Consider the following 14,867-nt stretch of genomic DNA (forward strand, 5'->3'; position numbering starts at 1 on the left):
TTTTTCATCCCTCCATAAACCAAACGATTAACCAGACGATTAAATACAGAAAACATCCGGTTCACTAAAATTCCCTCCGCAAGTTCCATCGCAGCCTTCCCTCGCACGATTAAGAAAACACATGACCAGCTCCTGGCACACGTCCCGCGTCCCTCTCCCAGTCTCTCCCACCTCTCGCCCCCCATCCATCCACCCTCTCGATCTCGCGAAAAAAATCTCCGCCGCAGCCACCACAGGCGGATCAACTGCCCACGCCCAAGGTGCCCACCGCCGAGGCTGACGCCGACGAGGCGTGGGAACGCGACCGTCATCGGATCTTCTAGCCGTGGCGAGGCATCGCATCTCAGCGATGTTGGGGGCTAGCCATCGATCCCATCTAGGGTCCTTAGGCGCCGCCGTCATCGGATCTTCTAGGCCACGGCAAGGCATCAGATCCTCTAGGCCACGGGTCTCCACATACCGATTGATCGCAACCCAAGCGGAAGCAGCCAGCCGGCCCAACCGCGACGAGGCCAAGGCCAGGGGCAACGCGGCGTTCTCGGCGGGCCACTTCGAGGAGGCGGCTGGCCACTTCGGCGACGCCATCACGCTCGCCCCCGACAACCACATCCTCTTCTCCAACCGCTCGGTGGCCTACGCCTCGCTTGGCCACTACAAGGAGGTGCTCGTCGACGCCGACCGCACCGTCGCGCTAAGCCCCGACTGGGCCAAGGGCTACTCCCGCCTCGGCGCCGCACGCCTCGGATTGGATGACGCCGCGGGCGCCGTCGAGGCCTATGAGAAGGGGCTCACCCTCGAGCCTTCCAACGTGGCCCTCAAGGACGGGCTCACCCAGGCCCGGTGGGCCCTCTCGCGCCGCCCGGCCTCCGGCGCCGACGCCATTGGCAGTATTTTCCAGAGCCCCGACCTCTGGAGCAAGATCGCCGCCGACCCCACCACCCCCGCCTACCTCGACCAGCCCGACTTCATGCAGATGCTGCGCGATATGCAGCGGAACCCCGACAACCTCAACAACTACCTCTCCGACCCCCGCATGTTGCAGGTGTTCAGTCTCATGCTTAACGTGAAGGTCCAGAACCAGAACAATGAGGCCTCCGAGCCCAAATCACCGGCGCCAGCGCCCTCCAAGTCGTCCCCGCCGCCTCCACATCAGCAGCAGAAGCAGCCCGAGGGCAAGCCGATCGAGGGAGCCGGAGCCCGAACCGGTGGAGGTGACCGATGAGGAGAAGGAGCGGAAGGAGAGGAAGGCGGCGGCCTAGAAGGAGAAGGAGGCGGGGAACGCCGCTTACAAAAAGAAGGATTTCGAGACGGCGATCCAGCACTACACAAAAGCCATGGAGGTTGACGACGAGGACATCTCCTACCTCACTAACCGCGCCGCCGTTTGCCTTCAGATGGGACAGGTGAGCTCTCTTCTCTTGGCATTACCTTGAGATGGGACAGGTGTGTGTACGCTGACGATGACGCAAGAGATGTCCATGGACTACCATTTCAATGCGGTGCAGCAAGCAACAACCTCAGTTTGCTACTTCTTCAGATACTACTGGAGCCTCACATGTGCTTGTTGATCCCTAATTTTTGGTCTTGGTATTTAATTCTGCTTGGTCTATTTGAAACTACAGGTGTTTGTCACGGACATGAGCTAGACTGAAGACAACATGCACTTAACCATCAGTCAGACTGAGTTAACTGAAGGAGCTAGGTCCAAGTCATTTCTGGTTGTATCATGTGCCACTGCCACATCACGTTTAGGCTGCACCTAGCTAGAAAGAATCAGATGGCATAGCCTTTGTAAAGAGAGGTCAGCAAAGTGTGCAGGGAGGCATGTTCAGAACTGTGTTTAATTCATCTACCAACTTTACCCTTTGCTATGTCCTTTGAATCCCAGTATATCATATTCATGGATATCTAAAGGAAAAAATCCGAAACAAACCTTGAAGTGGTAGACGAAAGCTAAATCAAAACCTGAACTTTGAATCCCGGAAATTGACACTCTGAACTTATAATCCCGGTCTATTTTCGACCCTATATCTGTTTGGCACGCTCGGAATACTACAATCCCGGTCGGGATTGCCTGCTACTCTCAATTTGGACCGGCCCACTTTACCAGAACAAATATTCATGAAGTTTAAATATGTTGACGCATTTCTAAAATTGTCCAGAAGTTAAAAAATGATCCTTTTTTAATTTTTCGCAGAAACTCAATCCCGTTTTTATTTTTAAAACAAAGTTTAGAATTTTTTAAATTTTATTCGCATTTTTTAAAACTCTGTGTGATATCAAAAAAATCACATTTTTCAAAAAACTTCAAAAATTCCAACAGTTTTTCAAATAATGTATTTGCAATTTCGTAAATTATTTGTGTTTTGGAAAACATTGAAGCAACGAACTTCGAATTTATTTTTTGGGCAAACAAATATTGAAAATATAAACTATTTTGGAATGATCGGAAGAACGGTTCAACTCTGGACAGTACCGCCTGCATGCTGATTCTTCAGCTCGTAATATATTTAACGTATAAAAATGTGTCAAACGTGTAAAAGAATATACGTGATGTGTGTTTGTTAAAAATGTATAATATTTTGAAAATGTGTAATGATGTAAATTCTATGTAGTTTTATAAAATATTTGTTGTCATTCAAAAAATGTAAACACGTATTTGTAAAAGTATTAAGATGTATTCAGAATATATTTTAAAACATAAATTTGAAAATGTAAACAATGTATCACAAAAAAGGCAAAAGTGTATAAAAAAATATTTCATGTGTCCGCTAAAAAAATAGGTTGATACTGAGAATAATTAGACATGTGTAACCAAGAAAATTGGTTTACACGTAAAGAAATAAAACAAAAGCGATAAACAGATAATATGAAGAAAACCAAGAAAGAAGAAAAGAAAAAGAAAAGTATAATGAAAAAACCCTAACAAAACTACTAAAAAGAAAAGTACAATGAAGAAAAAAAAACAACGATAAAAAACATAAAAAAAGCAGAGCATCACGAGCGACTGTATTAATGGGCCGGCCCAAACTCAGCAAATCCCGATGAAATCCTCTCGAGGTTCAAAATAGACCGGGATAATAAAGTTTGGTGTGCTGATTTCAGGGATTGAGAGTTCAGGGTTTAATTTAGCTTTCGTCTATAAATTCAAGGTTTGTTTTGGATTTTTTCCATATCTAAACTATTTGGTGTGTCACCATTAATGAGGATTGTTACAATTTGTGTTTGGAATTGTGCGTGGTATCGCGAACATAGACATGGACACATGCATACAAGATCGATGACATTAGCTATCAATCCATTTGTTTGGTATTGTACTCTTCTCCCAAAGTTGTGTCTTTTCTTCATATTTGTTTTCTTCTTGCAGATTTGACCAGCTGCAAATGGGAGGAATTTTCTTAGATGTTTCCATTTTTCTTCGAAAGTTTGTGCTCTTTGTTGCTATGTCTCTGTTTGGAGTATGGTTCCCATAAAAAGTGATAATATGCATAAGTGATGGAAAGCAGCCATGTTGTGTACATGGTTTAAATTATGAAATAATAGTTTGATCAAATCTAATACCATTACGTGCATTTCCTCCATAGTATCCCATTACGTGCATTTCCTCTATAGTATTTTGACCAGATCTTTAGAGTCCTGGATGCTTCTTTCTCAGTCCGTTCAAATAGGTCATTATTTTACCAGGTGGTACACGTTTTTTCTTTCAATGTGCTCTCTCACAATCATATACTTTTTCTGTTCTTGAAAGTGATTTGTTGATGATATAGGATATTTGTCAAACAATGTCTTCTCATCAAGGAATGGGTTTTGTTTTCTTCAAAGAGCATAATTTATTATGCGAGGAATGTGCCATTGCAGCATATTGTCCAGGGTATGTTTTTCCATCCACTAAACTGAACTGCCTCTCATACAATTGTATGTAATAGCGTCTTCTCCATAAATAAATGATATTTACTTGGCTGTACAACATGCTTGGCATCTTCGCCTCTTACCGGTCTTCGGTGCTTCTACAGGAATGGAGTGCCAGTGTGATCAAGTGTCACGCCCAACATGTGACCCTATCCTCAATTTGGCACGAAGGCCTCGTCAGGGATAGAAGCGCATCTTGTCGTGTCGCAAGAATGGATATCGTTACAAGTACATGTACTGAAAAGAAGAGATATATAATAGAATAGTCTTACACTCGCTACAAGCTACATCAGAGTCACATCAGTACATTACATAATCATCGAGAGTAAGAGCAGGGTCCGACTACGGACGAAAACAAACGAGAAAAATAAGAACGACGTCCATCCTTGCTATCCCAGGCTGCCGGCCTGGAACCCATCCTAGATCGATGAATAAGAAGAAGAAGCAACTCCAAATAAACAGACGAGTAGTTCTGCCGCTCCGCATTGGATAGGAAAGGGGTGGAGAAGGTTCATTTATCAGGAATCTACTTGTTGCATAACCTTTACCTGTACATACATCTGGTGTTGTAGTAATCTGTGAGCCACAGGGGACTCAGCAATCTCATTTCCAAAGGTATCAAGACTAGCAAAGGTTAATGGGTGAGGTATGGTTAAGTGGTGAGGTTGCAGCTGCGGATAAGCATATATTTATGGTGGCTAACTTATGAGTACAAGAAATAAGAGAGGGAAGATCTACGCATATCGGTCGTGACTACTGATGATCAAATGAATGATCCTGAACACCTACCTACGTCAGACATAACCCCACCGTGTCCTCGATCGGAGAAAGAAACTCACGAAAGAGACAGTCACGGTTACGCACACAGTTGGCATATTTTAATTAATTAACTTCAAGTCATCGAGAACCAGTGTTAAACAAAGTTTCCACGTTGCCACATAACTGCGCGCACGGCTTTCCGAAAGATTTAACCCTGCAGGGGTGCTCCAACTAGTCCATCACAAATTACCACAAGCCGCATAGAAATCCTCAATCACGAAGCTCGCGATCTCGTCGGATTCCCTAGTGGAAAACCTCAACTCTGAGATTACCCAAAGCATCACCGGAATCCCGATGCACAAGGCATCTCATCAAAGGTAAAACTAATCCAGCAAGGCCGCCCGGCGTGTCGACAATCCCGATAGGAGCCGCATATCTCGTTCTCTGGACACGACGAATAAGCGACGCGTACGAGTGCCAAACCTCGAGTTTCCTCGCGGTGGCCCCGCACTGTGCTCTGTTTTGGACAAGCACCATCAGCACCGGCCCTCCCTGTATTATGTAGAATTACTCCTCGGGTAGCACTAACTCCCTATGCATTTCAGTATTATCAAATTATTATGTTGGGCAAATAGTACCAATGTTGGGCCTTGCCAGACCAGCTTTAATCTGAAACGAATTATCAAGGGGGTCCCCATAACAACCCCGATCGTGTTAGGAGCGCTCATTTATGGAACATAACACCGGTAGACGAAACTAAGGGGGCAAAGGTGGAACAAAACACCAGGCTAGAAAGGCCGAGCCTTTCACCTTTTACCAAATATATATGTGCATTAATTTAAATAGCATTTAATATGGTGATAAGACAAGGGACCCATGTTTTCACATGGAAGTAATGCACCTGCAACTAGCAACGCTAACACAGGGTTAAGCAAGCGGTAACATAGCCAGTCAGTGGTTTGCTAGGTCGAACATGTTGAAGGTTTTCATGGCATTATTGAGAGGCTGATATATAACTTGTGGTAGGCAACGAGACATAATCGATAGAAACGGTAAAACTAGCATGGCAATGATAGTAATGGGATCTGGGGAAATGGTCATCTTGCCTGAGATCCCGCTTGGAAGAAGAATGCCTCCGTGAAGCAGACGAACCGACGTAGTTGAACGGGTCCTCACATCCGACACGCTTGCGGAACTCTATCGAGACAGGGAAAACCGGAAACAAGCATCAACACACGAAATTCACCACACGATGCAACAACACAAATGATGCATGAGCAGCTGAAAACATGCAAGACACGGCATGACAATTCACGACAAACAAACACTACACATTAAGTGAAGTTCAATATGCAACGGGTTGCATATTGACGAAACTCCACGTTTAATTATTTAGTTCTATCCCGATTAGGTACACGACAATATTAAATGTGATTAAACATGGAAAGAGGTGAAGCGTAATTAAACTATCTATCTAGGCATTTTAAATGAGGTCGGAAATGACATATAGCATCTCCGAGACGACCTCATATGTTAATTTACAATTCTATCCAGATCTGAACTAATGCATTTAATTGGTTGTTAAACAGAAAAAAAAATTGGTTCACGTGATTCTACGCGTCATGGCAAGCAATCTACACATAAAGAGCATCTCCAACGGGGCTACGGATCAAAAGATACAAGCACCGCAAGATATGATGGCATGAATGCAATATGTGTGCAACGACGGCTACGAGCACTTCAAAACATACAACTAGCAAGAGAAAATGAAACTACACGAGATTCTAAGCAAGTTTCATGTAGGACACGATCAAATCGGAGCTACAGTTCAACAACTACAAGCAAAACAAGAAATCTCTACAATCTGCCAAAATCAGCCACATAGCACTTTCTACGCCCCACAACTACGGGCTACACTACTCCGATAAACTCAAGCAAGGCATGACACGAAAGAGGGAAAGAAGCACTACTACAAACAACTAACAACAACTAGCATGGCAGCAAGGAACACTAGGAAAAGAAGACACAAAATGACATCTCACACACTATTTCAGACTTAGTGAAAATTACACCTCATGAAAGTGCAGTTTTTGATCTGAAACAATATTGACAACAGCAAAACCCATAGCTACAGGACTCCAAATGGCATGAAAATTCACAGCATGCTAGAGAAACACAAGGGGTACAACTAACTCCATTTAACCAACCTCAAAAGAGCTACAGACCACAAGATACAAGCAAGACAAGACAGCAACACAATATAATAGATTTCAGACTTAGAAATATTTCAGCTCCTCCAAATCAGCACTATTTTAGCAACTTGAGAGCAAGCAAACCACACCTAAACATGCATTTCTATTGCAACCAAAAATACCAGGGGCTAGTCTAAAACACCCAAGAACAACTGCCTAGTTGACAACTGAATCAAACGAAGCACGGAATAAATCCTACGAAATAAACAAGAGGGCAACATGAAAAAATATCGCGCGAACCAACTTGCTCTAATGCCAAAACTAATTGCACAGAAAAATCCCAGGAAACATATAAAATATGTGGGGTTGCAACAACAAAAATAATGCCACACGAAAATGCGAGAAAAAAACCTATACACGGAAAATAATCTAGCGGCAAATCCCTACGCGCAAAAATACCAACGTCTACTCTAAAATACATGGAAAAATAGTTCCTAAAACATGGGCATTTTATCTACGGCATACGAGCAACCCGGACATGCACGAGAAATTAATACGGACTATATCCTATTGGGACAGCACGTACATCTATGCATTCAACACGTCAAACAACGCCGAAATATTATGCAAGTTTTATAAACGGGTTCTACACGTAAATCTACGCGAAATCAATGTCTAAATTATCGCGATCCGACTTACGGATAAATAACTACGGGCGTTTTATTATTTAGCTAATTCCTGAAAATAATTAAATTCACAGGAATCTAAAAAAAACAACGGGCCGAATTCTCAGTCTAGACCAGAACAACAGCAAGCGTAACATGGCTACGATGCGCCACGGCGCTAGATAGGGCGGCAGGGGGCGCTCACCTTGTGGGCTTCGACCCAGCCTGGAGGGGAGCTTGGTGGCTTGGTTGGGAGACCGACTGGGCCTCAGCCACGAGGCGGTGGAGTAGGTTGCAAGCTGGGCCGGCTCGGCGCGGTGGGCCGCTGGGGCTGGGAGAGGCAGCCCTCGGTGGCTCGGTCAACGCGGGAGGGGCGGTGCACTCCCGATCCCGACGAGGCGAACGCCCCAGGCGGCGGCAGCTACCACGGGAACCCGGCGACGGGGCTAAGGGAGCCAGATCCCGGTGGGTTTCCGCCGGATCTGGACAAGGCGGCCGGAGGCTGCTGGCGCTGCGACGAAGGGACAACAGGCGGCGCGGGAGCTGCAGCATGGTGAGGCAGGGAGGCCAGGCCGAGGCTCCGGTGGCTCCGACCGGCGAAGGGCACTCCGGCGCGGCGGCTGGTGCCGGTCCCAGCGGGAGCTCGCCGGACGGCGAGGGAGGCCAAGCTCGGGCTCTCGGGAGGAGCGGTTGAGGCGCAGGACACCGGCGAAGGCGGCGGGGCCCTAGGCAGGGAGAGGAGCCGGCGGCGGCGGGATGACGGGCTCGGCCGGGCCCGATTTGGGCCTGGCGGGCCCGCGGGAGGAGAGAGGAGGGAGGAGGCTGGCTAGGGTTTGATGGGGGCTCGAATTTTGAGGCAAAGGGGGTAGCTGCCTAAAAAATAGGAGGAGGGGTCTATATATAGACAAACGGGGGGGGGGCTAGGTTACCCGAAATCGCGTTCCAGATCTAACCGTGCTGTCGGATTCGGACGATTCCGAACGCAGCAACGGGTACGTGGCCGTGTAGGGTGCTTTACCGGAGACAAGAGGGAGAACGGGCGGCGCGGCAACACAATTTTAAAACACCGACGAACGTCCAACGGTAGACCGAATACAGTGCCGCTACAGTCGATCGTTCGGGTACCAGACGAACTCCGATCGCGACGAAATTTGATAGGCGGCCTAGCTATATCTAATCACGACCGCTGCCAAGTTTCACCTCGATCGGAGAAAGTTTTACGCACACTTTAAAAACAGGGTTACGACGGTGCCGCGGGCGCGTGCGGGTGCGGTCGGGCTCAGAACGGACAACGGCGAGAACTGGCAACTAACAACGGATGCAAGTTTTGAAAACTGGCGGCAACGGAGATGCCGATGCAATGCAGATGATGCGAATGATGCGATGATGATGCGACAAAAGAAAATAGACACACGACGAAAACGGAAAGAAGGGGGAATCTTCTGGAACGTCGGCATCGAGCTGTCACATCAAGCCACATTGAACACCAGCGAGCGATAATAGCGCACTAGGTAAGTTAAGTTATTTTTTCTCCTTTTTCGATAAATTTGAAATTGGTGACTTGCATGTGTATATAACTATATATATACTTGGCCCCATATGAATTCAGGTTGCTATTCTTTATAGCATTAAACACATTGAATCTTACAGTTCATAATTCACAGGAATATTGATAGAAGAGTTGTACAAATTTATTTATGACTTTATGATTATGTTGTTAGTACAGTTTATGGTTTAATTTGTACCTTGCAAACTGTTTAGGTGGAATTAACACTTATTTAAGAGCTGAGAGAATGGTGTGAAATGTGGTTGATTACCTTCTAAATGTTTTACAGGAATTAATTAGTATGGTGCTTGTGATGTTTCCTGCATAGGTCTTTTGCAATCAACCATTCCTTTATTCTTATGGGAATAAATTCTCCCCTAAATCCTAGAAAAAAATAATAGATTGCATACATATATGTCTTACAGTCTATTTTGTTCATATTTTCAGCCGTTCCTTTGTATACATGCACTTTGGAAGGCAGATGTTAATGTTGAAAAGGCTAAAATCTTGGGTTGTATGGAGCATGGTCCTTTGTTCATTTTTTTTATCTGGAGTCCATATATTATCTTTTGTGGGGCTCATATGACAATTTAGGGTGTCCTATTTAACATAAGAGTGCTTTTACGTAGTCAGGTACATAGAACCTAAGAAATTATGTCACATTTTTCTGGAATAAATGCAGTTGCAACCTTCACAAAGACCAATCTGGCATTTGAGTATGTGTCTTCCTTTTACTTGTGGTTGCGTTATAGCCATTTCTTCATTGCCAAAAGTGGTGGTAATACATGCATCTCTATGTCAATCGGGAAAACGCAAATGGTAAGGTTAGTCTGCAAGGTTTCTATAATTGAATCTAGCTTGTTGTATTTTGATTTTTTTTCCACAAGTTGTCAGCTGTAATGTTGATCATGTTAGTTGGCAGCCGTCTATGGTGGAAGTAACACAATTTATAGTGCATCATAAATTCTGGTCTGGCGCTGCATTTTAGGTTCAGCTTGAGGCGAAGGTGTTGCCATGCCCTCATAGTGGAGTGAAGAGCACAACTCTGACTCATGTTCAGTTTTTTATCACAATAGGATTCTAGGCCTGAGGGTATAGTGAGTGTGAGCATTTATAATGGAGTTGCTTTTGACCTGTTATCTAAATATAGCAATCATCCAATACAGTTGTGAGTTCAATGCTGGGGCAAACAACACAAGCACACCCAAAAAGAATAAAAGAGAAACAAAAAAGAAATGATAAGACAGGGAAGGTTGAGTTTGTGTTCTTTCTCCAGTAGCATAAGAAGTAATATAAAAAATATATTGACAATTGTATAGCATAAAGCCATAGACGAGATGGTGTTCCAAGATAGATTCTCTTATTTCTCTAAATTATACTCCCGACTTTACTATCATTGAACATGGTCTTATTTACGGGAATCTTTTAGGTCAAAATGTGAATTTGATTACCAAATGTTGGTTTTCTACCTACCAGAACCAACATTGTTTAGGCATGACCTTAATCATATATTTCACACAAATCTGTGGCTGGATTGAGAGCTGGAAGCACTAAAGGATGAAATTTCTGACATTACCAATCCATAAACTGTAATTAGTTTCCTTATCTCTATTATTAAAGGGGGATCTACCGTCGTCGTGCTGGTTCAACCATCCTCGCATCCCCCGATTGCACGCAGAAAAATAATTCCTCCTTCGGTCATCCCGTCGCGCACGCATGAGAAACCCAACCCCGAAAAACGTGCCCACTCTCCCACCCATCGTCGCTCCAAACAAAGGAGAACATACTGCCGCAATACAAACATGTACCGCTCCACCTCTCCCCAACCCCTCGCTCCCAATCTCGTCTTCCTCCTCCCAAAAATTATCGCCGCCAGTGCACGCCATCCCACACCAACACCCATCTCCACGCTACCTTGTGATCTGCTCTCCATCTGTATCGCGGCCGATGGGGGATCCATGGATTGTGTATAGATCCAAAGCACCGCCTGGCGTGTACGACCTGGGCGGACTCTTCCTCCACCTCTTGGTGATGAACAAGCAAGGCTGGGAGGGACGGTGGGCTGCTGGAACAGGAGAGGGCAGGAGGCGGGATGTCCGGCGGCGCTATTTCATTCACGTATGCTTCGTTCTGGTGATTCTGGAGCACGTGCACATGGGCGGCACACCGCGGACGACCACCGCCTTGTGATTCCGCGCATCAATGGGCGGCTGGGGCATGGAGGCTTGGTGGCGGCGGCGACGAACTTCTCTCGCGGCTCAACAGCGGAACCGGACAAAGCGTGGTTCACGTACGCCCTATCTTGCAGCGGTTGTTGTTGACTTTGTCGCACATGTCATGAATTTGGCTGGTGCAAACTAATTCACGATAATCTTGTGTTTCTGCAGTTGTTTTCAACTTTGGTGGTGGAAACAATTCAAAGATTAATTGGAGGAATGCCGCAGAGTTGTTTAGAATCTTGAAAGGATCAAGAGTGGATGGTAGAAGGTAATGCATCATGAATATAGGTTAACTTTTGCATGACATCTCTGTGGTAATTAAGCAATGGAATAATGAATATGAATTTGCAGGAGAAATCACACTATGCATTGATGGTTTTCTGTGAAGTTATCCTACCATATCTTGAACCTTTGTTATCCAGATTAGTTATGTCTTTGCAGAGTAGTCCTCTGAATTCTGTTGAGACTGAGGTAGCCTGACAAGTGGAAGAAATGATTGGAAATGCCATGGCATGGCAGCCATAGAGAAAGAATTCAAGTTTTGTGCTATTCAATTGTGTTGAGTTATACACATTCACAAGTTGCTTATCAGTCTATCAGTTATGTACTATTTTGGATAATTTTGGAATCAGATCAGAGGCTTGTTTCCAGGTGTCAGCATTTTTGTACTATTTTTATCAATTTGTATGATGCCATTATTCCGGTTTTAGTAATCTTATTAGACATAGTAGGATATTTATATTGTTTTTTTCATGCACATTTACCTTGATTTTCTTAGGCAAGGAAGAAGGTGGTTGGAGCATCATACTATTGTAGGCTCAGTTCTTTTAATATATTCCAAAGGTTGGAGGAGGACTCATGGAGACCGTGGAAAATTCGACCTACTCGTGACCATAAAATATATTTATTGTGGTTCAGGTTTAGTCCAACCCTTGTCTGATGGTAGAGGGCCTAGAGGCTGAGCCGATGGTCGATGGTTAAGCAAATGTGTTGCAGAGCCATGTCAGAAATGAGGGGATAGATGGAGATGAAGAACTTTGTAGCTGCCTTGCCATTCTATCATTTTTCGCGGCACCTATTTTTGGTGTTCAATAAAGTAATTTCCTATGTCAATCGGGAAAACACAAATGATCAAATTAGTTTGCAAGTTTCAAGTTTCTATAATTGAACCCGACTTGTTGTATTTCAATTTTTCCCACAAGCTGTGAGCTGCAATGTTGATCATGTTAGTTGGCATCCGCTTAGAATGGAAGTAACATAATTTATATTCCATCATAAATTCTGGTCTAGTGCTGCATTTTAGGTTCAGGTTCAGGCGAAAATATTGCCATTCTTTCATAGCGCAGCGAAGAGCACAACCCTGACTCCTTCCGTAGTGGCTCGCGAATTTGTTCAAGTTTATTTATCTTTTGGGTCATCTTCAGTTTTTTAACACGGTAGGATTATGGGTTTCAGGCTATCGTGAGTGTGAGCATTCATAGTGGAGTTGAACAATTATTTATCTTCGAAAGTGGAAATACTAGTTATGTGGTCATGTACATTACTAATGATACCCATGTTTTAGAATGAATCATGAAGGTAAATATGTTAGCCCAAAATTTGACCATGGATCGCCTTGATTTTGTTTAACTTTTAAGTATGTAAGATGATATTTATCGTAACACACTCATAAACGTGTGTGGCGTACACATTGCGAATTACATGATGTTTTGTTTAATATCTCTATATGTCAGCAAACTAAATGATGTTTTGATCAATATCTCAATGTCAAAGTTTGTTCTTTATGTCTCAGTTTGTTATCACGTGGCAACGCACGGACATCTAACTAGTATGATACATAGAAGACAAACTAAGGCTCTGTTTGGTTTCAAATAAGTCACCAACTTATAAGTTGAAAAGTGCAAAAAATGACTTATTTTGCCAAACAGATCCAACTTATAAGTCATTCCAACTTATAAGTCATAAGTTGCTCCACCCCAACTTAAAACTTATAAGTCATTCACTTTTACGTAGAAATGTGTGTTCAGGTGACTTATAAGTCAGATAAGAACCAAACAGGCGTGATTTATAAGTCACTAGTTTTAAGTCACTTGTCTTATAAGTTACCTGACTTATTGAAACCAAACATGGCCTAACTTGAGCATAACACTCCTTCAGCTCACTCCTGGCTATGCCTACATAGGACAAAACACAATATAGCACGTGGGTTTGATGGACCACGAATCTGCATTCTGCAACAATGCCCAGCTAGCGCGACGCGTTGCCAGATTTTAGCGGTCTTCGGCGATTCATTCATTCATTCACGTCGACGCGGGCGATGACATACGACAGATGATCGTCGTCTCATTAGCACAGTATATGTAGCGCTGCCATTAGTGAGCACATCACTCTCACCAGTTTCTCTCCTGACCGGTAGCGTCGTCCACTACACTATTCTTATTTCTTGGCGCACAAAATCCATTCCATGCAGCAGGAGAATATAAATTTCCGGCAAGGCTCCAAAGGGAAAAAGAAAGATCTTTCAGGGCACCGGCCTCGATCTTGGGCTGGGCATCTCTTTTGTCTTTCCCCTGCCGCACACGCTGCCACTGCATCGTAGTGCTGTACTCCTCCACTTGTCTATTCTTTGCTCCGGGAGCAGTATCGGCAGCAGCCAGTAGCGGCCCGTGTTCTGTTTTTACGGATCTCGCAATCCCTCTCGAAATCCACGCAAATCCAAGGTAGTCGTACTCCTCCTGAGTGTACCGCAGAAAGGCTACGACGGAGGGAAGGAAAAAGCCGTCGGGATTCGGTGTCATTTTCGAGCAAAGGACAGTTTTTAATGTCTATCAGGCATGCGCGAAGTGCTACGTGTTGCTCCTAGCTTGGTTTTCTCTGGTGCTCGGTGTTATTTTACTCTAGTAGTAGTAGAAGAACTGCTGGGTGGTGATCGACTGATCATCGGTCCAAATTCGAGTATGCATGGCGACGTAGCTCACCAAGGACATTTTTTTTGGAATATCGGCAATAGAACTTGCAAATTCATTGATCAGAAAAAAATGTTACAATAATCCCTCCAAAAAAGGAAAGCATGTAAAAAAAGCTAGTGCAAAAAAAAAAAAAGATTCTGCGAGCATCACCACAAAGCGAAGCTCCTCCAGCAACCGTACACACCATTGGAATCCATCGTCGAGGTCTTCAAGATGATACCTTCAAGGAGGAAGTGATCTTGAGTATATCACCGTCAATGCGATCGTGACAGAGCCAGATCTTAGGTTTTCACCCGGAGACCTCAGCCCTCGAGTAGAAAGAGCAACAATATCCACAATGATACCTACAAGGAAGAAGACGACATCCGTAGATGCCGTTATCGTCGGCTCGACAAAGTCAATGCAGGATTTTCATGTGGAGCCGAGTCTTCTACCAACCATCGAGGATCCAAGACCATCCAAGCTCCACCAGGCAGAGCAAGACCAAGCACACACTGTAAACATGAAGATTGCCACCGCCGCATGCAGAAACCGAGCGAGCTCAAGGCCACCTTGACCGGTCCGCACCATTGCACGCAGGACCTGCGCGAACCAAGCCGGTTCTGGCC

The 14,867-nt window shown here is 44.6% G+C and overlaps 1 pseudogene; it reads left to right on the forward strand.

The window, feature by feature from the left end:
• Window positions 1–349: 349 nt before the first annotated feature.
• Window positions 350–1,921, forward strand: LOC123398625 (annotated as a pseudogene).
• The last annotated feature ends 12,946 nt before the right edge of the window (window positions 1,922–14,867 follow it).

The sequence above is a fragment of the Hordeum vulgare genome, chromosome 1H (genome assembly GCF_904849725.1).
Source record: "Hordeum vulgare subsp. vulgare chromosome 1H, MorexV3_pseudomolecules_assembly, whole genome shotgun sequence".
NCBI classification, from domain to species: Eukaryota; Viridiplantae; Streptophyta; class Magnoliopsida; order Poales; family Poaceae; genus Hordeum; species Hordeum vulgare.